This window comes from Anomaloglossus baeobatrachus, chromosome 8, assembly GCF_048569485.1.
Source record: "Anomaloglossus baeobatrachus isolate aAnoBae1 chromosome 8, aAnoBae1.hap1, whole genome shotgun sequence".
NCBI lineage: Eukaryota > Metazoa > Chordata > Amphibia > Anura > Aromobatidae > Anomaloglossus > Anomaloglossus baeobatrachus.
This window is the reverse complement of record NC_134360.1, coordinates 44,891,335-44,915,576: the sequence shown is the minus strand read 5'-3', so window position 1 is coordinate 44,915,576 and position 24,242 is coordinate 44,891,335. Positions and strand designations below refer to the sequence as shown.

At 51.5% G+C, this 24,242-nt stretch overlaps 1 protein-coding gene across 6 annotated transcripts in view; it reads right to left on the bottom strand.

The window, feature by feature from the left end:
* The window catches only part of CHST13 (carbohydrate sulfotransferase 13), a 115,331-nt gene extending 94,767 nt beyond the window's left edge, over positions 1-20,564 (bottom strand). For 5 of the 6 annotated variants that reach the window (XM_075321526.1, XM_075321528.1, XM_075321531.1 and 2 more), the window contains exon 1: positions 20,392-20,564. The gene's annotated coding sequence lies outside the window, so the exon portion shown is untranslated. The remainder of the gene's footprint in view (positions 1-20,391) is intronic. The other variant, XM_075321534.1, reaches the window with a different exon arrangement.
* Positions 20,565-24,242: the final 3,678 nt, after the last annotated feature.

The following is a 24,242-nucleotide window of genomic DNA, read 5'->3' as shown; positions in this document are numbered from 1 at the left end:
TGCTCACTATACACCTAGATAAAAGCCTTGAGGTGTCTTGTTTCCAGAATGGAGTCACTTGTGGGGGACAGCCACTGTTTAGGCACCTCAGGGGCTCTCCAAATGCAACCTGGCGTCCGCTATTGATTCCAGCCAATTTTGCAGTCAAATGGCACTCCTTCCCTTCCGAGCCCTGCTGTGCACCCAAACAGTTGATTTCCACCACATATAAGGTATCGCCAAACTCAGGAGAAATTGCACAATAAATGTTATGCTGAATATTTTCCTTTTACTCTTGTAAAAAAAAAAGCTACCTGGTTGAAATAACAATTTTGTGGTAAAATTTTTTTTTTTTTTTTCATGGCTCAACGTTATAAAATTCTGTGAAGCACCTGGGGGTTCAGGGTACTCACCAAACATCTAGATAAATTCATTGAGGGGCCTAGTTTCCAAAATGGGGTCACTTGTGCGGGGTTTCTGCTGTTTAGGTACCTTAGGGGACCTCCAAATGCGACATGGTGCCCGCAATCTTTTTCAGCCAAATTTCCTTTCCAAAATTCAAATATTGCCCCTTTCGTTCCAAGCCCTCCCATTTGTCCAAACAAAGGTTTCAGACCACATGTGAGGTATCACCGCGCTCATAAAAAAGTGGTTAACAAACCTTGAGGTCAAATTTTTGGAATTACCTCTTGAAAAAGTGAGAAAATTGATGCTAAAGCAACATTTTTGAGAAAATTATTAAAATTTTCAATATGACAACGTAACGTTAACAAAATCTGTGAAGTACCTGTGGATCTAAAATGCTCACTATACCCCTAGATAGAATCCTTGAGGGGTCTAGTTTCCAAAATGGTGTCACTTGTGAGGGATTTCTTCTGTTTAGGTACCTTAGCGGACCTGTAAATGCAACATGGTGCTCGCAATCTATTTCAGCCAAATTTGCTTTCCAAAATTCAAATATTGCTCCTTCTGTTCCGAGCCCTCCCATTTGTCCAAACAGAGGTTTCTGATCACATGTGGGGTATCGGCGTGCTCATAAGAAAGTGGGGAACAAGTTTTGGGGTCCATTTTGTTGTGTTATTTCTTCTAAAAGTGAATAAATTTGGGTTAGAGCAACATTTTTAGGTAAAATTTAATTTTTGCTTTTTTTCATTCCACATTGCTTTTGTTCATGTGAAGCACCTGAAGGGTTAATAAACTTCTTGAACGTGGTTTTGAGTACTTTGGGGGGTGCAGTTTTTAGAATGGTGTCACTTTTGGGTATTTTCTATCATCTAGGCCTATCGAAGTCACTTCAAATGTGATGTGGTCCCTAAAAAAATGGTTTTGTAAATTTTGATGTAAAAATGAGAAATCGCTGATAAACTTTGAACCCCTCTAACTTCCTAACAAAAAAAAATTTTGTTTCCAAAATTGGTCTGATGTAAAGTAGATAAGTGGGAAATGTTATTTATTAACTATTTTGTGTCACAGAAATCTCTGGTTTAACGGTATAAAAATTCAAAAGTTGAAAATTGCAAAATTTTCAAAATTTTTGCCAATATTCAATTTTTTTCATAAATAAACGCAAAAAATATTGTCCTAAATTTGGTACTAACATGAAGTCCAATATGTGACGAAAAAACAATCTCAGAATCACCGGGATCCGTTGAAGCGTTCTAGAGTTATAACCTCATAAAGTGACACTGGTCAGAATTGCAAAATTTGGTCTGGTCATTAAGGTGAAAATTAGCTCCGTCACTAAGGGGATAGACCTCTAGCCACTGTTTACTCACTGCTTAAAAAAATAAATTAAATATAAATACAGTAAAAATAATTTTTAATGGCGTGAATTGGGAGATGATTTGAACTTTTAGGTTTTTTATTTTTTTTTTTAACATATACAATATATATATTACTAGTCCCCCTGCTGCATTGCTCTGATCTGCATAAATGCTGCTTTCCTCTGGCGGTCTGTCAGGTGTAAGAGGAACTGACTCATGATAGCTACAGGAGTCATCACATGACTCTGTGCTACCATGGCAACCATCAGCTCTACGTGGTCACACACCCTGCTCCCCATACAGCCTGCACCCCCCCATATCACACACACTACACCCCCATATGTCACACACCCTGCACCCCCCATATCACACACACTACACCCCCATATGTCACACACCCTGCTTCCCATACAGCCTGCACCCCCCATATCACACACACTACACCCCCATGTCACACACCCTGCACCCCCCATATCACACACACTACACCCCCATATGTCACACACCCTGCTTCCCATACAGCATGCACCCCCCATATCACACACACACACTACACCCCCATATGTCACACACTGCCCCCCATACAGCCTGCACCCCCCATATCACACACTACACCCCCATATGTCACACACCGTGCTTCCCATACAGCCTGCACCCCACATATCACACACACTACACCCCCATATGTCACATACCCTGCACCACCCATATCACACACACACTACACCCCCACATGTCACACACCGTGCTTCCCATACAGCCTGCACCCCCCCTTATCACACACACACACACACACACACACACTCTACACTCCCATATGTCACACACACTACACCCCCATATGTCACACAACCTGCTTCCCATACAGCCTGCACCCCCCATATCACACACACTACACCCCCATATGTCACACACACTGCTCCCCATACAGCCTGCAACCCCCATGTCACACACACACACACACACACACACACTCTACACCCCCATATGTCACACACACTACACCCCCATATGTCACACACCCTGCTTCCCATACAGCATGCACCCCACATATCACACACACACTACACCCCCATATGTCACACACCCTGCCCCACATATCTCACACAGCCTGCACCCCCCATATCACACACACACTACACCCCCATATATCACACACACTGCTCCCCATACAGACTGCAACCCCCATGTCACACACACTACACCCCCATATGTCACACACCCTGCCCCACATATGTCACACAGCCTGTACCCCAACTTACCCCTCTCTCAAACACTCTGCACCCTTCACATCCTTCTGTCACAGTCTGCAGCCCTCATATGCCACTCACCCTGCACCCCCCCTCCCTCTTATGTCCCCTCTTTTCTCATTACCAGTCATCTGTCCAAATCTTCAGGAATCAGTATCTTTGCTTTCTGCCGGCCTCCTGTGTCTCCTCCCACACAGTCACATGGGGATGACATCATCGCAGGTCCTGGAAGGATGGATTCCGTCTGCTGTGCAGGAGCAATTCTGCTCTGCCGCAGCTCAGAAACGCCTGGTGGCCTCTCCAGGTCAGGGCCCCTCTGCCCCCCTGCTGACACCGGGCTCCGCGATCTTTACGCCCCTGGATGGGATGGTGGAGGCGGCTGGAGCTGGCCCCATGCAGGTGACTGGTAAGTTAAAGAGCCCCGCCAACCCCCTCCCCCCTTGGCCCCTGCACCCCCCCCCCCCAGGGGACCCTGCTCGCTCCCCTGGGCCCCCGCCTTCTGTACTCACGTGCTGCTGCTCCTGCAGCCTGGCCTGGGGCGACGCCGGGCCGTCCTCCGCAGTGCGATGCTGCCAGCACCTGCACAGGAAGGAAGCAGTCATCGCTCTGAGACTGCCTCCTCCTGCAGTGTCGCTGCGCAGATGAGTCAGAGCGGCACTGACAGTGACAGCAGGCAGAGTAGGGGAGATCGCTCTCCCTGCTTGCCGCTGCAGAGGGAATGGGCTTGTCACTAATCATATCGGCAATGTACCGATATGATTAGTGAAATTACCAGCTGGGGGGGGGGGGCTCTCACATATCCATAGGGGCCTATGGGGGTAGGAGGGCGGGGCCTAGGGGGCGTGGCCATCAGTAGCAGGGGCCCACCGGGGGTTCTCCCGACCTCCTGGTGGGCCAGTCCGCCCCTGGTGACACACATCCGGTCGCTTTCGCGATGCCGTTGCTTGTGACACCAGAGTGATTTTGCATTGTTGGTCAGTTCTCAAATATCGTTACTGCAGCAGTAACGAAGTTGTTCCTCGTTCCTGCGGCAGCACACATCGCTCCGTGTGACACCGCAGGAACGAGGAAGAGCTCACCTTACCTGCCTCCCGGCTACAACGCAGAAGGAAGGAGGTGGGCAGGATGTTTGTCCCACTCATGTCCGCCCCTCCGCTTTGATTGGACGGCGGTTCAGTGACGCTACTGTGACGTAGCTGTGACGCTGAACGAACCGACCCCTAAGGAGGCGGTTCGCCAGTCACAGCGACGTCGCTAGGCAGGTAAGTAGTGTGACGGGTCTGGGCGATGTTGTGCGCCATCCGATGGGGGCGGGTACCCATGCTGGCGATATCGGTCACGATATCGCAGCGTGTAAAGCAGCCTTTAGTCCTATTTATCAGGGATTGCATTTGTTTCATTATAACTGGAATGGGGCGGACTACAACATCCAGCAGTGGGGATCTGCCATGGGAACAAGGTTCACGCCAAATTAAGCAAACCTCCATTTCGACACTTGCAAAGACATTCACTCACATTTATTAAGGGAACAAGCTCCATGAAATCCTGGTCTTCTAACATACCGTATTTTTCGGATTAGAAGACGCACTTTTTCTCCCAAAAAATTTGGGAGAAAGTGATGGGTGCAACTTATAATCTGAATGTAGCTTACCGAGGGGGGGGGGGGGGGAGGGGGTGCAAGAGGCCAGGGGAATGCTGCGGCAGCTGTGCAGGAACTGTGGTGGCTGGGCTGGTGCTGCAGGGTCTGTGGAGGTTGGTGTGGGGTCTGTGGCTACTAGTGCGGGGACTGTGGCTGCTAGTGCGGGGTCTGTGGCGGCTGGTGCTGGGGAAATTGTCTGGTGTCTGCAGCGGCTGTGTGGGTGTCCGGTGGCTGTGCGGTGTTTGCAGCGGCTGTGTGGGTGTCCGGTGGCTGGTGCGGCTGTGCGGTGTTTGCAGCGGCTGTGCGGTGTCTGCGCTAGGTCTCTGGCGGCTGGTCCTGTGCGGGGTCTCCGGTGGCTGGATTGGCACTGCGGGTCAGGCGGTGAGGACTTCAAATAATGCCGCCCGGAGTCAGCGCGTGCGCAGATGGAGCCAGGGTCGGACTGGGGTGTGAGGGGCCTACCAGGGAAATTGCCTCTAGGGGCCCACACTATAGCTACCATAAACGTTTTTATTACTTGTACATTTTCGGCTTCTCTTAGTATAACGTGCGCCTTTTAGCAAACTCCACAGTGCGCAGAAGAGCCCTGTCCTGTGCCTGCAGATAGCGCAGTAGAGCCCTGTCCTGGGCCTGCAGATAGCGCAGTAGAGCCCTGTCCTGTGACTGCAGATAGCGCAGTAGAGCCCTGTCCTGGGCCTGCAGATAGCGCAGTAGAGCCCTGTCCTGTGACTGCAGATAGCGCAGAAGAGCCCTGTCCTGTGCCTGCAGATAGTGCAGTAGAGCCCTGTCCTGTGCCTGCAGATAGCGCAGAAGAGACCTGTCCTGTGCCTGCAGATAGCGCAGAAGAGACCTGTCCTGTGCCTGCAGATAGCGCAGAAGAGCCCTGTCCTGTGCCTGCAGATAGCGCAGAAGAGCCCTGTCCTGTGCCTGCAGATAGCGCAGAAGAGCCCTGTCCTGTGCCTGCAGATAGCGCAGAAGAGCCCTGTCCTGTGCCTGCAGATAGCGCAGAAGAGCCCTGTCCTGTGCCTGCAGATAGCGCAGAAGAGCCCTGTCCTGTGCCTGCAGATAGCGCAGAAGAGCCCTGTCCTGTGCCTGCAGATAGCGCAGAAGAGCCCTGTCCTGTGCCTGTGTAAGACCTGTTAACATTTATATGTATATATATATATATATATATATATATATATATAGGTTAAAAGACTGTTTGGTGGACTTCCTTGTGTTATGCTGCCACCTGCTGCTCAAGTGACTAGATTGAGTCTGGAACAGGAGGAGGAGGAGTCTACATGTGGCTGTGTTTTTGGCAGAGAGGAGTGTGCTGGAGTGGGCTGTAAGATAGAAGGCCTGAGTCTGCCCTGTTTTTCCGAGGTCCAAGTACCTCAGAGTGTTGCGTGGTGTCCCCCCCAAGACACAGATCCAAAGAGGCTGGATGTGGAGCGAGGAGCCAGGCAGCACGTGCAAGTTACAGACCCGGGACAAAGACTGAACTTTAGAGGTGTCTGCCAGCGGAATACGGGCCCCAACGGTGACGAGGTACCCCACGCTGAAACCTGCAGTTAAGTGTGCACACTACTTTAGTTAGGGACAGATAGGAAAAGACTCTGCACTGTGTTATGCAAGTAAGATAACAAGGACTCTGCGTTTTTTTGTTGAATAAGGATTTCTGTGTTTTGCTTTTGGGAGTACAATCTGAGGCTTCCTACCCTTGACAAGTTATTCAAAGTGGTTGTATGTATATTGCATTATCTCCACTGCTGTGCTCCCTTCCCTCACTTTTCCTCCACCTGTGTTGTGCAATACATTATTAAATTTGCATTGATTAACCCCCGTGGTTCCGTGCAGTCCTTGCGTATCCCGTTACCTGCAGGTTATTACATTTGGCGTAGTCGGCAGGATACGCAGGCTGGTACGGAACAATGGACGGACAGGGGGGTGTCGCTGATGGAGGTGTTCTAATACAACCTGATGGGGGAATACCAGCAAGGCAGCTGTCCCTGGGGGCTATGATGACCCATATACCAAAATTTACTGGCAACAATGTACCTCTCCATGACTGGGCGCAGAGAGTGAGGGGCATGTTGAGAGTAGCAGGAGTGACTGCAGAAAATCAAGGGGAGATACTGTTGATTGCCCTTGAAGGCCATGCTCAAGAGACTATTTTATTGCGCCCTGAGAGTGAACGAAAGACGTTAGAGCAGGTGGTGAAGATTCTTGAGAGAGTGTATGGCGGGAAACCAGAAGCAGGAGATTTACAGGCGCAACTGTTCTACAGGCTGCAGGGTGAAGAAGAAGGTCTGCCACAGTATGCAAATGCACTCCAGAGAATAATGAGACAAATGCTTACAGCAGAGCCAGAGCTAGCACAAACCCCCGGTTATGCTGACCGTACCCTGCGAGATCAATTCCTCCGCGGATTACATAACCCCAAGATCAAAGGTGCCCTCCGTGAACGGCTCAGGGTAGAAAAAAAACTAACTTTCCAGGAGATATTGGAAGAAGCAGTCTCCCGCACACAAACTGAAAATTGCGACCCGCAGAACGCCTGGGGAGAAGTTTGTATGCATAAGGTAGTCCCGGGTGAGAAAAACCGAGAACCGAGCCAACTTGAGGCTAAAGTGGATCAGTTACAAGAGACTGTTACTGCTCTACAAGAGTTGCTGAAGAATATGCAAGCCCCGGCGTCAGAAGTAAGATCGACAGCACCGCGGCCAAATACCCGCACGCATACCTATCAAGAAGAGAGGGGACAGATCGAGCAGAGACGACCGAGACCCGCTGGAGACTACCAGTGTTGGAACTGTGGAAATCGGAACCATTTATTGCGACACTGTCCGGAGAGGAAGACTTCTCAAGAAAGACCGCCGTTAAACTAGTGCCTCCCTCCATGGATGGGCACATGGTGGGGAGACCAACTGAGCTTAGAGAAAACCAACGCCCTGAAGATATAGCAGCCTGCACGCCGACGATCACGGCCGAATTTGAAGGGAAAGAAGTAAAATGCCTGATGGATACTGGGTCCCAAGTGACAACCATGCCAGAACAGTTCTTCTACCAACATTTTGGACAAACTGTATCCATTGACAAAGGGGCACATATCAAACTGAGGGCTGCAAACAATCTTCCCATTCCGGTTGTAGGGGTCGTGTGGATGAACATACGTGCCTGTGGCCAGAACTTAGGCAAAAAAGGGATTGTGTTAACGGAGGGCCGGTACGACAGAGAGGTGCCAGCTATCGTGGGCATGAACGTCCTGAAAGAATTAGACCAGTTGCTCTTCAACAAGGGGGGCTGTGATTACTGGAAGACGACAGTTGCTAACAGGCCTGCCCAAAAGGTCTTCCAACACCTTATCCGTACCCGAGGACTGTGGAAGAATGGTGGGAGCCGCTACCCGGTGGGGAGGGTTCGAGTCCCAAGACAGACAACAATTACTCTACCTCCAAATCGTGAGACAGTCCTCACCTTGCCAGTCGGGGCCCACCGTACACTCGAGGGGATGGAGGTGTTGGTGGAGCCTTACCGTGGTGAAGAGAACGGAGACGAACCGTTGGTGGCTCGCACTTTAGCAACAGTAAGAAATGGAAGGGTCCCTTTCCGTTGCGTGAACACCGGTGAACGGGCCTACACCTTGACCTCGGGAGTTGTTCTGGCCCATGTCTACCTGGCGCCTGAAGAGGTGGCGGCTGCAGAATCGATTGAATTGCAGCCCATGGCAGGGGAAGCCTGGACTTGGGCTCTTTCTATGGAAAGAAAAGAGAAACCCACTGATCAATGGAACAGTCGCGTCATCTTAGGGCAGATGGGAGTGGACCTGAGCCCCTTCGATTCGGAGCAAGCCCAAGCCATAGAGGACTTTATTTGGGAGAATCAAGCCACGTTCTCCCGTCACGCAGAAGATTTCGGCTGTACTGACAAGATTCAGCACGAAATACCCACAGGAGATGCCCCACCGATCAGGGAAAGGTACAGGCAAATACCCCCAAAGTACTACCAAGAGGTAAAAGAGCTTTTGGCGCAGATGCTGACGAGCGGGGTGGTAAGAGAAAGTCAGAGTCCATGGGCTGCCCCAATCGTGCTGGTCAAGAAAAAGGATGGGTCTACCCGCTTCTGTGTTGACTACCGCAAGCTTAATGGATGCACGGTTCGTGATTCCTACCCTCTGCCTCGGATAGAGGAGTCCCTGTCGGCGTTGGGAAAGGCACGTTACTTCTCCTCCCTCGATCTGGCCAGCGGATATTGGCAGGTCCCTGTGGCAGAGAAAGACAAGGCCAAGACCGCATTTATTGTACCCATGGGACTCTTCGAGTTCAATCGCATGCCGTTTGGACTAAATAATGCCCCAGGAACTTTTCAGCGCCTCATGGAAAGTTGCCTTGGAGACATGAACTTCGAGGCCACATTGATTTACCTGGACGACATAGTAGTGTATTCTGCAACCTTTGAGAAACATCTAGAAAACCTGGGCCAAGTGTTTCAGCGGTTACGGGCCCATGGGCTTAAACTAAAAACAAAAAAATGTCGGATCTTTCAGGAAGAGATTGAATATCTCGGACACAAGGTGTCGGAAGCCGGCGTACAGCCCTCCGATGGGAAAGTGAGAGCAGTGCTAGAATGGCCCACACCCAGCACAGTGCGGGAGGTTCGAGCTTTCCTGGGGCTAGCCGGATATTACCGTCGCTTTATCAAAGATTTCGCGAAGGAGGCAGAACCTTTGCACGAATTGCTCCGAGGCACTGCGAAAGGACCAAAAGCACAGAAAATTTGCTGGGGACCAAGACAAGCAGAAGCCTTACACCGATTGAAAGAGGCCTTGGTTAACGCCCCTGTGCTTGCCTATGCAGACTATAAGCTCCCCTTTCGGTTGTATACAGACGCGAGCCTCTACGGCCTGGGTGCAGTACTGGCCCAGGTACAGAATGGTACTGAACGGGTGATTGCATATGGAAGTCGGACGTTGCGAGAAGCCGAGCGCAACCCCGAGAATTACAGTTCCTTTCGGTTGGAATTACTGGCACTAGTATGGGCAATAACCGAAAGGTTCTCGGAATATCTCACGGGAGCTCAAATTGAAGTCTATACGGATAATAACCCCCTGGCTCACGTCTCCACCGCCAAACTGGGAGCAATGGAACAGAGGTGGCTGGCACGACTCTCCAGATACAATTATCATGTGCAGTACCGCTCTAAGCATGAAAATCAGAATGCGGATGCCCTTTCTCGTGTTACCACCGAAGCCCCAGTGGGGGAGAGAGATGAACAGTTGGAGGAAGACGAAATTCCGGACTTTAGTAAATTCACCGCTCAAGTGGTAGAGGCTCGTATGCTGGAAATTACGTCGGGCACGACATCACGCCTGCTTGGCCAAACCAGAGAGGAATGAGTGAAAATCCAGTCATCTGACCCAGAACTGCTTCAAGTGAAAGAGTGGGTGATCCAGCAGCGCAAGCCTAGAAAGGAAATACGGGCCACGCTGTCGCACGTGGCCCTCCAGATTCTCAGCCAGTGGGATAAGCTGTCGGTGCAAGAAGGGATGCTGTATCGGAAGGTGCACCTAGCTACAGAGTTGGAAGTACGGTGGCAAGTAGTGATACCCCAGAAGATGGCAGTACCATTGGCCCGAGAGGCGCATGAGAAGGGAGCCCATTTCGGACCGGACAAGACTTACCAGTGGTTGCAAAGAATAGTATACTGTCCTCAGATGCTTCGGGCAGTAGAGAAGGCCTGTAAACTGTGCCGTTCCTGCGAGTTATGTAAGGCTCCTCCACAGCAAGCACCAGTACAGACTATTGTAACCAAAGAGCCGTTGGAAGTACTCATGATCGATTATCTGAAGATTGGCCACTCCCACCGGGGCTATCAGTTCTGCCTTGTGATGACAGATCACTTCTCCAAATTTGCGGTGGTGACGCCCACTAGAGATCAGACGGCTGAATCAGCTGCTCGAGCCATCAGTGATGACTTTATTCGGGTGTACGGCTGCCCCAAAAGAATACATTCTGACCAAGGAGCTTGCTTTCAGGGCAGTGTCATGAGAGAGCTGCAAAGGATTTACGGAATGCAGAAGTCAAGGACTACGCCTTATCATCCACAGGGCAACGGAGCCTGCGAGAGATTTAACCGGACCCTCCTACAAATGCTACGCACGTTGGAGGATGATCGTAAGAATCACTGGCCCGGCTATCTCGCAGAACTCGTGTGGGCGTACAATAATCGTGTCCACTCCACCACTGGGTACACCCCATACGTGCTACTGTTTGGAAGAGCCGGAAGAGGCATTGAAGAGCTGAACCTAGCTCCCCCCGAGATCAGTGAAGGTCAGAGCGTAGGTTCCTGGGTTGATTGTCACCGTCGACGGCTGGAGACTATCCATCGAATTGTCACCAAGCGGTTGCAAGAAAAGACACACCCGCAGCGGAAACCTGTGTGTGAAACCCCGTTCTTACCAGGAGACAGAGTACTAGTTGCAGAGAAACACCCGAGACACAAGTTGAGCGAGCGCTGGAAAACAGAGCCGTACATTGTGATCAGAAGAATCTCGCCCCATGGATCAGTATACGAAGTGAGAGGCGAGCAAAGAGGCGGCACCCTCATCCTGCATCGTAATATGCTGAGGCCCTGCTATTCAGAAGACAGGACCAGACAAAGTACCCCGGAGACGGTGCCTGTGCCTGTTCCTGTTACCTTCGAAGAGGGCTCTGATGATGAAGAATGGTGGCGGGCCCCGACCAACCCAACAGACTGGGAGAGATCCACACCCCCATCCGTTCAAGACACAGGTGCCACCCCTGCAGAGCAGGAGTCACTAATCTCCAGAGATGGGGACGAGAATACTGTACTCCCTGATACGGCGCCGACGTCTGGCGAGTTAGCTGTGGTGCCACGCCGGACTGAGCGGGCTAATGCTGGTATTCCCCCTGATCGGTACTTGGCAGATGAATTTGTGTGTTCTGTCACTGAATCCTGTTTTACGACATTGGCTCCCAAGCAACAGGTTGTGAAGCAGGGCAGGAGTTGCCACCGTGTGCCCCTTTGCAGAGTGCCTCAGGAGTGTATCGGCCGGGACGGCCGAGGTTAAAGAGGGTGGGAAATGTAAGACCTGTTAACATTTATATGTATATATATATATATATAGGTTAAAAGACTGTTTGGTGGACTTCCTTGTGTTATGCTGCCACCTGCTGCTCAAGTGACTAGATTGAGTCTGGAACAGGAGGAGGAGGAGTCTACATGTGGCTGTGTTTTTGGCAGAGAGGAGTGTGCTGGAGTGGGCTGTAAGATAGAAGGCCTGAGTCTGCCCTGTTTTTCCGAGGTCCAAGTACCTCAGAGTGTTGCGTGGTGTCCCCCCCAAGACACAGATCCAAAGAGGCTGGATGTGGAGCGAGGAGCCAGGCAGCACGTGCAAGTTACAGACCCGGGACAAAGACTGAACTTTAGAGGTGTCTGCCAGCGGAATACGGGCCCCAACGGTGACAAGGTACCCCACGCTGAAACCTGCAGTTAAGTGTGCACACTACTTTAGTTAGGGACAGATAGGAAAAGACTCTGCACTGTGTTATGCAAGTAAGATAACAAGGACTCTGCGTTTTTTTGTTGAATAAGGATTTCTGTGTTTTGCTTTTGGGAGTACAATCTGAGGCTTCCTACCCTTGACAAGTTATTCAAAGTGGTTGTATGTATATTGCATTATCTCCACTGCTGTGCTCCCTTCCCTCACTTTTCCTCCACCTGTGTTGTGCAATACATTATTAAATTTGCATTGATTAACCCCCGTGGTTCCGTGCAGTCCTTGCGTATCCCGTTACCTGCAGGTTATTACACCTGCAGATAGCGCAGAAGAGCCCTGTCCTGTGCCTGCAGATAGCGCAGAAGAGCCCTGTCCTGTGCCTGCAGATAGCGCAGAAGAGACCTGTCCTGTGCCTGCAGATAGCGCATAGAGCCCTGTCCTGTGCCTGCAGATAGCGCAGAAGAGACCTGTCCTGTGCCTGCAGATAGCGCAGAAGAGACCTGTCCTGTGCCTGCAGATAGCGCAGAAGAGACCTGTCCTGTGCCTGCAGATAGCGCAGAAGAGCCCTGTCCTGTGCCTGCAGATAGCGCAGAAGAGCCCTGTCCTGTGCCTGCAGATAGCGCAGAAGAGCCCTGTCCTGGGCCTGCAGATAGCGCAGAAGAGACCTGTCCTGTGCCTGCAGATAGCGCAGAAGAGACCTGTCCTGTGCCTGCAGATAGCGCAGAAGAGACCTGTCCTGTGCCTGCAGATAGCGCAGAAGAGACCTGTCCTGTGCCTGCAGATAGCGCAGAAGAGACCTGTCCTGTGCCTGCAGATAGCGCAGAAGAGCCCTGTCCTGTGCCTGCAGATAGCGCAGAAGAGACCTGTCCTGTGCCTGCAGATAGCGCAGAAGAGACCTGTCCTGTGCCTGCAGATAGCGCAGAAGAGCCCTGTCCTGTGCCTGCAGATAGCGCAGAAGAGCCCTGTCCTGTGCCTGCAGATAGCGCAGAAGAGCTCTGTCCTGTGGCTGCAGATAGCGCAGAAGAGACCTGTCCTGTGCCTGCAGATAGCGTAGTAGAGCCCTGTCCTGTGCCTGCAGATAGCGCAGAAGAGACCTGTCCTGTGCCTGCAGATAGCGCAGAAGAGACCTGTCCTGTGCCTGCAGATAGCGCAGAAGAGACCTGTCCTGTGCCTGCAGATAGCGCAGAAGAGACCTGTCCTGTGCCTGCAGATAGCGCAGAAGAGACCTGTCCTGTGCCTGCAGATAGCGCAGAAGAGACCTGTCCTGTGCCTGCAGATAGCGCAGAAGAGACCTGTCCTGTGCCTGCAGATAGCGCAGAAGAGACCTGTCCTGTGCCTGCAGATAGCGCAGAAGAGACCTGTCCTGTGCCTGCAGATAGCGCAGAAGAGACCTGTCCTGTGCCTGCAGATAGCGCAGAAGAGACCTGTCCTGTGCCTGCAGATAGCGCAGAAGAGACCTGTCCTGTGCCTGCAGATCGCACAGGATCTCTTGTAGAATCTTATGTGGTTAATAATGGAATCTGTTATTTACAGTCAGTCGCAGTTTCTCTTACACACAGACATTCCTTGTCCTAGGAAAACCACCGAGTCCATCAGCCAAACAATAATCAAAGAGAAGCAGAACGTTCTCCAGCATCTTCATATGGAAACATCTACTAACATTAATCCCCCTCTGCCGCCATCTATCTGGGAAATCCCCTGTAAGGGTGCGTGCCCAGCCGTCCACGATCAGTGTGTGCAGCATGTTGGCTGTAGCATGGTTCAGCTGCATCCAAAACGCTGCGTTGTAAGTACAAGCCCATGGATAGATTTCTAGAAATCCCGTGCCCAATGTGCTTCTTTTTTCCGCAGCAAACACTGACCTGCGGATCTTCTTTCTAGACCGCAGCATGTCAATTGTTTGCTGCGTAATCGCATGCTCCTCCGTAGGGAGAACACAAACAAGAGACCGCAGCGCACTGAAGCCTGATTGTGGGTACTGACAGCTGCGGTCTCCTGCGGAGGAGACTCGCAGCCCCGCAGGTCAGGACCCGCTCCATGCAGAATACAGTGAGTCCTGATCGTGGGCACATACCCTTAGGGTATGTGCGCACTAGGCGTTTTTTTCACGCTGCGTTTTTATGTGCGTTTTTGTCTCAAAAAACGCACCCGCGGCTAAAAAACGCGACAAAAACGCATGCGTTTTTGCCGCGATTTGGTGCGTTTTTTGCTGCGTTTTTGCTTACTGCGTTTTTAATCAGTGCACAATGCCATTAAAGATTGTTGATGAAAAAAAAAAGGTCTGTTGTCATTTCCTTCTTCAAAATGTTCATTGTATGCAGGAGAGCAGACAGCTGCAGAACTAGTGTATGCAGGAGAGCAGACAGCAGCTGCAGAACTACAAGGCTCAGCATCCTCCATTCACTAGTCTATGCAGGAGAGCAGACAGCAGCTGCAGAACTACAAGGCTCAGCATCCTCCATTCACTAGTGTATGCAGGAGAGCAGACAGCAGCTGCAGAACGACAAGGCTCAGCATCCTCCATCCAGGACTGTATGCAGTTTTTTGCCCAAAAAGAAAAAAAAAATGACATGGGCTTCGCCATATTTTTGTATGCTAGCCGGGTACAGCAGGCAGGTACGGGTTGCCCCCAACCCCCAGCTGCCTATTTGTACCCGGCTGGGAACCAAAAATATAGAGAAGCCCTTTTTTTTAATTATTTCATGAATTTCATGAAATAATTAAAAAAAAAAAAAATGACGTGAGCTTCGCCTAATTTTTGAGTCCAGCCGGGTACAACTAGGCAGCTGGGGATTGGAATCAACAGTGCAGGGTGCCCAAGGTTTCTGGGCACCCCCACTGTGAATTGCAGTCCGCAGCCACCCCAGAAAATGGCGCTTTCATAGAAGCGCCATCTTCTGGCGCTGTATCCAACTCTTCCAGCTGCCCTGATGCCGGGTGGCTAGCTGGGTAATAATGGAGTTAGGGCTAGCTGTATATTATCAGCTAGCCCTAAGCCCGAAATTCATGGTGTCATGCCAATATTAGACATGGCCACCATGAATTTCTAGTAATGATAAAAAAAAACCAAAAACACAACACACAGAAAAATATTTTTATTAGAAATAAAACACAACACAATTAGTGACTCCATCTTTATTGAAATAAAGAACCCCCCCTCCGCAGTAATCCTGGGTCAAGGGTCCCGCGCCGTCCAATCCGGATCCAATATCATCTGATCGGTTTGCTGGAAGGCAGAGCGATCAGATGATGTGTCAGGTTAAACTACGTGAATCCCATCACACATCAGCTGATTGTATAATCGGCTTTTATACAATCAGCTGATGCATCAGTAGAAAAAAAAAATAATACTCACTTATGTGCTGTGCTGATTAACGGCAGGTCCTGCAGCGATCGATTGGACAGGAGTCTGATCCTATACGATCGCTGCAGGAGCTGCCGGTAATCAGCTGATGAAGTCCCCTGATGGCAGGATCAGCTGATAGCCGGCCGGGCGCGAAAAAGCCGGCGAGACTACGATCAGCTGATGCGTCAGGTGACTGCATCAGGTGATCCACCGCCAGGTCCTGCAAGCAAGGTCCTGGCCCCGGGGAGACTGCACACAGCCAGAGCGGCGGGACCAGGACAGGAGCGGGCATGGTACCGGGACCCTGCAGACATGTGAGTATATATGACATTTTTTTTTTTTCTACTGTTCACTTTTGTTTTCGCCGCTGCTCCACCTCCCGCCCAGACATGGCGTCGCACGGAGCTGACATGGCACCGGGCGGGTTGTGGACGCAGCGGTGACGGTACCGGGAGGATTCACGCTTCTGTGTTTACCAACAGAAGGAATCCACTTCCTGTACACGTCACTATACTGCCCACCCATTGCGTTTATAGCTGCGTTTTTAGTCATAGAAACGCGGCTATATGCGTTTTTCATTGCGTTGTTGAACATCTCATTGAACTCAATGGGTGAAAAACGCAGTGGAAAACGCAGAAATAATTGACATGCTGCATTTTTGTGGTCACCACAAAAACGCAGCTACAAAAAAACGCTGTGTGCGGACAGCACTTATGAAAACCCATAGACATTGCTGGGGAAGCAATGTCACTGCGTTTTCAGCACAAAAACGCGGTAAAAAACGCCGCTAAAAACGCGGCAAAAACGCCTAGTGCGCACAAGGCCTAAGAGTCAGTATGTGGAGGTGTGAAGCATCACCACCCAATACACTTTACCATTTGGAGACTCTGGTGAATATTTGTCTTCACTATAGTTTATAAACTAGTGTTACATGTTGGATAAACCCTTCTCTAGTCCTGTGTATTCTGACAACACTGCTCTATACACAGATCAGGCTTTTTGGTTTGTTTTTTTTACATATACAGTATTTATAGTGAAGCTCCTCCTGTACTATCATCACATATAGAGGCCCCCTGAAGAGTAATTACATACAGCCTAAGATAATGACACTGACACTGGGGGTACAGGATACTGACACTGGGGGTACAGGATACTGACACTGGGGGTACAGGATACTGACACTGGGGGTACAGGATACTGACACTGGGGGTACAGGATAATGACACTGACACTGGGGGTACAGGATAATGACCCTGGGGGTACAGGATAATGACACTGGGGGTACAGGATAATGACACTGACACTGGGGGTACAGGATAATGACGCTGACACTCGGGGTACAGGATAATGACGCTGACACTCGGGGTACAGGATAATGACGCTGACACTGGGAGTACAGGATAATGACACTGACACTGGGAGTACAGGATAATGACACTGACACTGGGAGTACAGGATAATGACACTGACACTGGGAGTACAGGATAATGACACTGACACTGGAGTACAGGATAATGACACTGACACTGGGGGTACAGGATAATGACACTGACACTGGAGTACAGGATAATGACACTGACACTGGGGGTACAGGATAATCACACTGACACTGGAGTACAGGATAATGACACTGACACTGGAGTACAGGATAATGACATTGACACTGGGGGTACAGGATAATGACACTGACACTGGGGGTACAGGATAATGACACTGACACTGGGAGTACAGGATAATGACACTGACACTGGGAGTACAGGATAATGACACTGACACTGGAGTACAGGATAATGACACGGACACTGGAGTACAGGATAATGACACGGACACTGGAGTACAGGATAATGACACTGACACTGGAGTACAGGATAATGACACTGACACTGGGAGTACAGGATAATGACACTGACACTGGAGTACAGGATAATGACACTGACACTGGAGTACAGGATAATGACACTGACACTGGAGTACAGGATAATGACACTGACACTGGAGTACAGGATAATGACACTGACACTGAGTACAGGATAATGACACTGACACTGGGAGTACAGGATAATGACACTGACACTGGGAGTACAGGATAATGACACTGACACTGGGAGTACAGGATAATGACACTGACACTGGAGTACAGGATAATGACACTGACACTGGGAGTACAGGATAATGACACTGACACTGGAGTACAGGATAATGACACTGACACTGGAGTACAGGATAATGACACTGACACTGGAGTACAGGATAATGACACTGACACTGGAGTACAGGATAATGACACTGACACTGAGTACAGGATAATGACACTGACACTGGGAGTACAGGATAATGACACTGACACTGGGAGTACAGGATAATGACACTGACACTGGGAGTACAGGATAATGACACTGACACTGGAGTACAGGATAATGACACTGACACTGGGAGTACAGGATAATGACACTGACACTGGGAGTACAGGATAATGACACTGGGGGTACAGGATAATGACACGGACACTGGGAGTACAGGATAATGACACTGACACTGGGGGTACAGGATAATGACACTGACACTGGGGGTACAGGATAATGACACTGACACTGGGGGTACAGGATAATGACACTGACACTGGGGGTACAGGATAATGACACTGACACTGGGAGTACAGGATAATGACACTGACAGTACAGGATAATGACACTGACACTAGAATACAGGATAACGACACTGACACTGGTGGTACAGGATAATGACACGGACACTGGGGGTACAGGATAACGACACTGACACTGGTGGTACAGGATAATGACACGGACACTGGGGGTACAGGATAATGACACGGACACTGGGGGTACAGGATAATGACACTGACACTGGTGGTACAGGATAATGACACGGACACAGGGGGTACAGGATAATGACACGGACACTGGGGGTACAGGATAATGACACGGACACTGGGGGTACAGGATAATGACACTGACACTGGGGGTACAGGATAATGACACTGACACTGGGGGTACAGGATAATGACACTGACACTGGGGTACAGGATAATGACACTGACACTGGGGTACAGGATAATGACACTGACCCTGAGGGTACAGGATAATGACACTGACACTGGGGGTACAGGATAATGACACTGACACTGGGAGTACAGGATAATGACACTGACACTGGGGTACAGGATAATGACACTGACCCTGAGGGTACAGGATAATGACACTGACACTGGGGGTACAGGATAATGACACTGACACTGGGAGTACAGGATAATGACACTGACACTGGGAGTACAAGATAATGACACTGACACTGGGAGTACAAGATAATGACACTGACACTGGGAGTACAAGATAATGACACTGACACTGGGGGTACAGGATAATGACACTGACACTGGGAGTACAAGATAATGACACTGACACTGGGAGTACAAGAAAATGACACTGACACTGGGAGTACAAGAAAATGACACTGACACTGGGAGTACAGGATAATGACACTGACACTGGGAGTACAGGATAATGACACTGACACTGGGAGTACAGGATAATGACACTGACACTGGGAGTACAGGATAATGACACTGACACTGGAGTACAGGATAATGACACTAACACTGGGAGTACAGGATAATGACACTGACACTGGGAGTACAGGATAATGACACTGACACTGGAGTACAGGATAATGACACTGGAGTACAGGATAATGACACTGACACTGGGGGTACAGGATAATGACATTGACACTGGAGTACAGGATAATGACACTGACACTGGGGGTACAGGATAATGACACTGACACTGGGGGTACAGGATAATGACACTGACACTGGGAGTACAGGATAATGACACTGACACTGGGGGTATAGGATAATGACACTGACACTGGAGTACAGGATAATGACACTGACACTGGGGGTACAGGATAATGACACTGACACTGGGAGTACAGGATAATGACACTGACACTGGGAGTACAGGATAAAGACACTGACACTGGGAGTACAGGATAATGACACTGACACTGGGAGTACAGGATAATGACACTGACACTGGAGTACAGGATAATGACACTGACACTGGGGGTACAGGATAATGACACTGACACTGGAGTACAGGATAATGACACTGACACTGGGAATACAGGATAAAGACACTGACACTGGGGGTACAGGATAATGACACTGACACTGGGAGTACAGGATAATGACACTGACACTGGGAGTACAGGATAATGACACTGACACTGGGGGTACAGGATAATGACACTGACACTGGGGGTACAGGATAATGACACTGACACTGGGGGTACAGGATAATGACACTGACACTGGGGGTACAGGATAATGACACTGATACTGGGGGTACAGGATAATGATACTGGGGGTACAGGATAATGACACTGATACTGGGGGTACAGGATAATGACACTGGGGTACAGGATAATGACACTGACACTGGGGGTACAGGATAATGACACTGACACTGGGGGTACAGGATAATGACACTGACACTGGGGGTAGCAATGGGCCCCCAAGCCTTGTGTACTGTAGCAATGGGCCTCTCTCCTATTATGCCATTGTTCACACACACACACGTTCTCACCTGTCCTCCGTTCCTGCGCTGTTCTTACCTTACCAGTCCGCAGGCTCATGGACTCCTCCATGATCTCGTCCGGTGCACGGAGCCGCCGCCGCAGGATGCGATCATGGCTTTACTGCAGTTAAATGCTTTGCGGCGCCGTAAAGCATTTAACTGCAGTAAAGCAATGAAATCAGCCTGCGGCGGCTCCGTGCAGCGGACGGGTCACTGAGGGGGTCTGTGTCTTGCGGTCTGGAGCACCGCGGGAATGAGGAGAACAGGTGAGAATGATTACTTTTATTTTTTCTTCGGCTCCTTCTGACCGCTTACCTCTCCTCTGCAGCCCTGCGCGTCCTCTCCTCTGCTGCTCCGGCGGTGGCAGTGTGATGACGGCCGCTATGTCGGTGCAGGGCTGAGCAGCTCCTCCGCCTCCTGTCACCGGCCGCACTGTTCACATGTACGCGCGTCGGAAGGATGCACGTACATTTGAATAGCATGCGGTGCAGGACCTACGGTGAGTCACATGACTGTCTGTGATGTCACCACAGGTCCTTCTGCACCCGCAAAAACTGCAGCGATAGTACAGAACTTGTGCTATCGCTGCAGTTTGTAATTGAAAGGCTGGGGGGCCCTCAGAGCGTGGGAGGGGGGGCTCATCAGAGCGTGGGGGCCCTGCCCAGTCTGCCGCACATAACGCCGGCCATGAAAAACCAGCGGCCCCGCGGCGCTGTACACAGCGCCGCACTAATTAAGGCGTGTGGGGCCCACTGAGGGCCCGAGGCCTACCGGGGGATTCCCCGGTACCCCGGTGGGCCAGACCGAGCCTGGATGGAGCTCTCGGCTCAAGCTCCCATCTGCGCACGTGCCGCCTCCGGCCCATTGATCTCCCTCCAGCGGACTTAAGGAAAATGTCGCCCGGAGGTGGCGATTGCGCAGATGAGATCTCAGCTTGCCATTGAGCCTAGAGCTCAATCTGCGCCATTTCTGTGACGCCCTCACTGCCCACAGCCATTGCCGCTACAGCAGCAGCCCGAGCCCCAGCCCAAAATTGCTTTGTATTGAGACACTGTCACAAGGCGATCGTCACATTAACCTGCTGAGCCGGGGACCCGTCCTGCATGGGCAGGAATCCTCTTGGGTGCATCTGCCCCCGGGTCCCTGCCTCTCTGACCTCACATCTCAGAGGTGTTTCATTAGGACTTTTCTATTCTCTATCAGAATGAAAAAAAAAAATATTTTTTTTTTATCGTGGATGAAAAGCTGGAATTCAGAACACTGGGTCCCTGGGTCCTGTGCTAAATAGTAGAGAGGATGAAGGATACTGGCACTGGGACACTAAAGGGGTTTTCCAAATTGAACAAATTATCTTCACTCCCATTGATCTCCAGAGCAGGAATTATGCCCCTTGTCCTGACCGAGACCATGAGGTGTTGAGCTCCTCCTGGTAATGCCGCACCACTCAGCGCCTCCTGGTAATGCCGCACCACTCAGCGCCTCCTGGTAATGCCGCACCACTCAGCGCCTCCTGGTAATGCCGCACCACTCAGCCCCTCCTGGCAATGCCGCACCACTCAGCGCCTCCTGGTAATGCCGCACCACTCAGCGCCTCCTGGTAATGCCGCACCACCCAGCGCCTCCTGGTAATGCCGCACCACCCAGCGCCTCCTGGTAATGCCGCACCACCCAGCGCCTCCTGGTAATGCCGCACCACCCAGCACCTCCTGGTAATGCCGCACCACTCAGCGCCTCCTGGTAATGCCGCACCACTCAGCGCCTCCTGGTAATGCCGCACCACTCAGCGCCTCCTGGTAATGCCGCACCACTCAGCCCCTCCTGGCAATGCCGCACCACTCAGCGCCTCCTGGTAATGCCGCACCACTCAGCCCCTCCTGGCAATGCCGCACCACTCAGCGCCTCCTGGTAATGCCGCACCACTCAGCCCCTCCTGGCAATGCCACACCACTCAGCGCCTCCTGGTAATGACGTACCTACGGGGTCTCGGGGGGGGGGGGGTTACTCGTCACCGGGTCGGTGTCAGTTTGAGTTGTCATAGCGGCCTGGCCCGGTTCCGTGACCCCGGCGGTGTCAATAAAGATGGTGATGATGGGAGTAGTCATTCGTGACACCACCTGTGGTGTGCGGCCAGTATTAGCAGCCGCTGCGTGAGGTCTTCTCTGAGGTGGATGATAATGCAGCTCAGATGTTACAGCTCTCTAAAGGTAGAGCTCAGGCCCCAGGGAGGATGTTGGGAGTAGTAACCACCTATGGCACAGGGGAGCAATGATGGGAGCGCCGGCAATGATGGGATAACACAGAAGGTGCAGTTCAAGTTCTGTACTCACTGAAATTACACCACCTTTGGAGTGCAATGTTCAGCTGTGATGGGCTCCAGCTGATCCCGGATAGTTCAGAGGTCAAAGCTGGTGGTTCCTTGTGTGTCCTTTCAGTGGTCTTCCCTCCACCCCACCAGCTCCTGGGCTGTGGAACGAGTCACGGGTGCCTGTCGCACTCCCCGCATACCCTGGGATGCCCTTCTTCCTAAGAACCCGGGTCGAGCCACCCTCCAGCTCCTGACCACGGGCTCCTTTCTGTGCAGTGTCTTCCGACGTCTCTCCCCGAGTCTGACCTGGCATGGGCTGCGCCTGGAGATAACTGAATGATGTGTGAGATGGCTCCTCACTTTCCCTGCAGGTGCCCCACCTCCTGGGTTGCTGAACTAGTTGGCAAGAGGTCCCATACCTCGTGATGGCCACCCCTGGCACCTACTCTGGCCCAGTCCCAGTGACAGAGCTCCCAAGTTGTGTGTTGGATGTGTTGTGGTGGTTTACCAGCAATGACCTCGTCCGTATCGGAGATTAATACTGCACCCCGGGTGAGGTGCAGTACCTTGTGGCGTCTGAAGCCGCAGGGGCGACACAAATGCCTCACCAGTTGTCTCCCCTTGGTAACGCCTCACCACTCGGCGCCCCCTGGTGACGCCTCACCATTCGGCTCCCCCTGGTGACGCCTCACCACTGGGCCTCCCCTGGTGACGCCTCACCACTCGGCCCCCCCCTGGTGACGCCTCACCACTCGGCCCCCCCCTGGTGACGCCTCACCACTCGGCATCCCCCTGGTGACGCCTCACCACTCGGCCCCCCTCTGGTGACGCCTCACCACTCGGCCCCCCCCGGTGACGCCTCACCACTCGGCCCCCCCCCTGGTGACGCCTCACCACTCGGCCCCCCCCCCTGGTGACGCCTCACCACTCGGCCCCCCCCATGGTGACGCCTCACCATTCGGCCCCCCCCTGGTGACGCCTCACCATTCGGGCCCCCCCTGGTGACGCCTCACCATTCGCCCCCCCCCCTGGTGACGCCTCACCATTCGCCCCCCCCCCCTGGTGACGCCTCACCATTCGGCCCCCTCCTGGTGACGCCTCACCATTCGGCCCCCCCTGGTGACGCCTCACCATTCGGCCCCCCCCTGGTGACGCCTCACTGTGACGATATGGACTCTCATGGGTTAAAGTTTCTTAACATTCAGCCAGACTATTGTTCTTTTGTGTGCTATGTCATGTTTGCTTAGCTATTGCTTCCCAGACTTTTCCAGTAATCATTGTATTGTAGTTGTGTATTGATAATGTAATTACCTTAGTAGCCATTGTCTAGTTGGTGACTTGCCGACTCCATGTAGATATACTGAGTCTTTCTATGCACATCATTTAAATGAACATTATCCATGCAGCTTGAAATTCATCCAATGGGAGAAGCAATCTTGTCCAACCAATCGATGAGGACGCAGTGTATCCTAAGGGAAAGTTATGGCTATAAAAGGGACTTCTTTAAGCCACCAGGGTTGATGAAGGTTGATGGATGCTGATGGATCCAGTCTAAGCTCTTAGGAGCTGACTAGAGGATCAGGATATCTTATGGCTTCAATCTAGGGACTCCGGTTCCGGTTGGAGACCATATCCACAGCCTAGGGATTTCGACTCCGGCTGTCAGGATTGGAACATCAAACCAGGACTACCTAAGGAGGACACTCAGGTTGGGACAGTTCAGTCACCTGTTACAGACTTTGCAGACCTCAGACAGCTTTCTAAATCTGGCATTATTCCTTTCTCGGTGGGTGCCCGTCAAAAGCGGGGTGCTGCTGGGTTGGAGTAAGCGGCCCTGGAACCTCTGAGGCAAGGACATTCT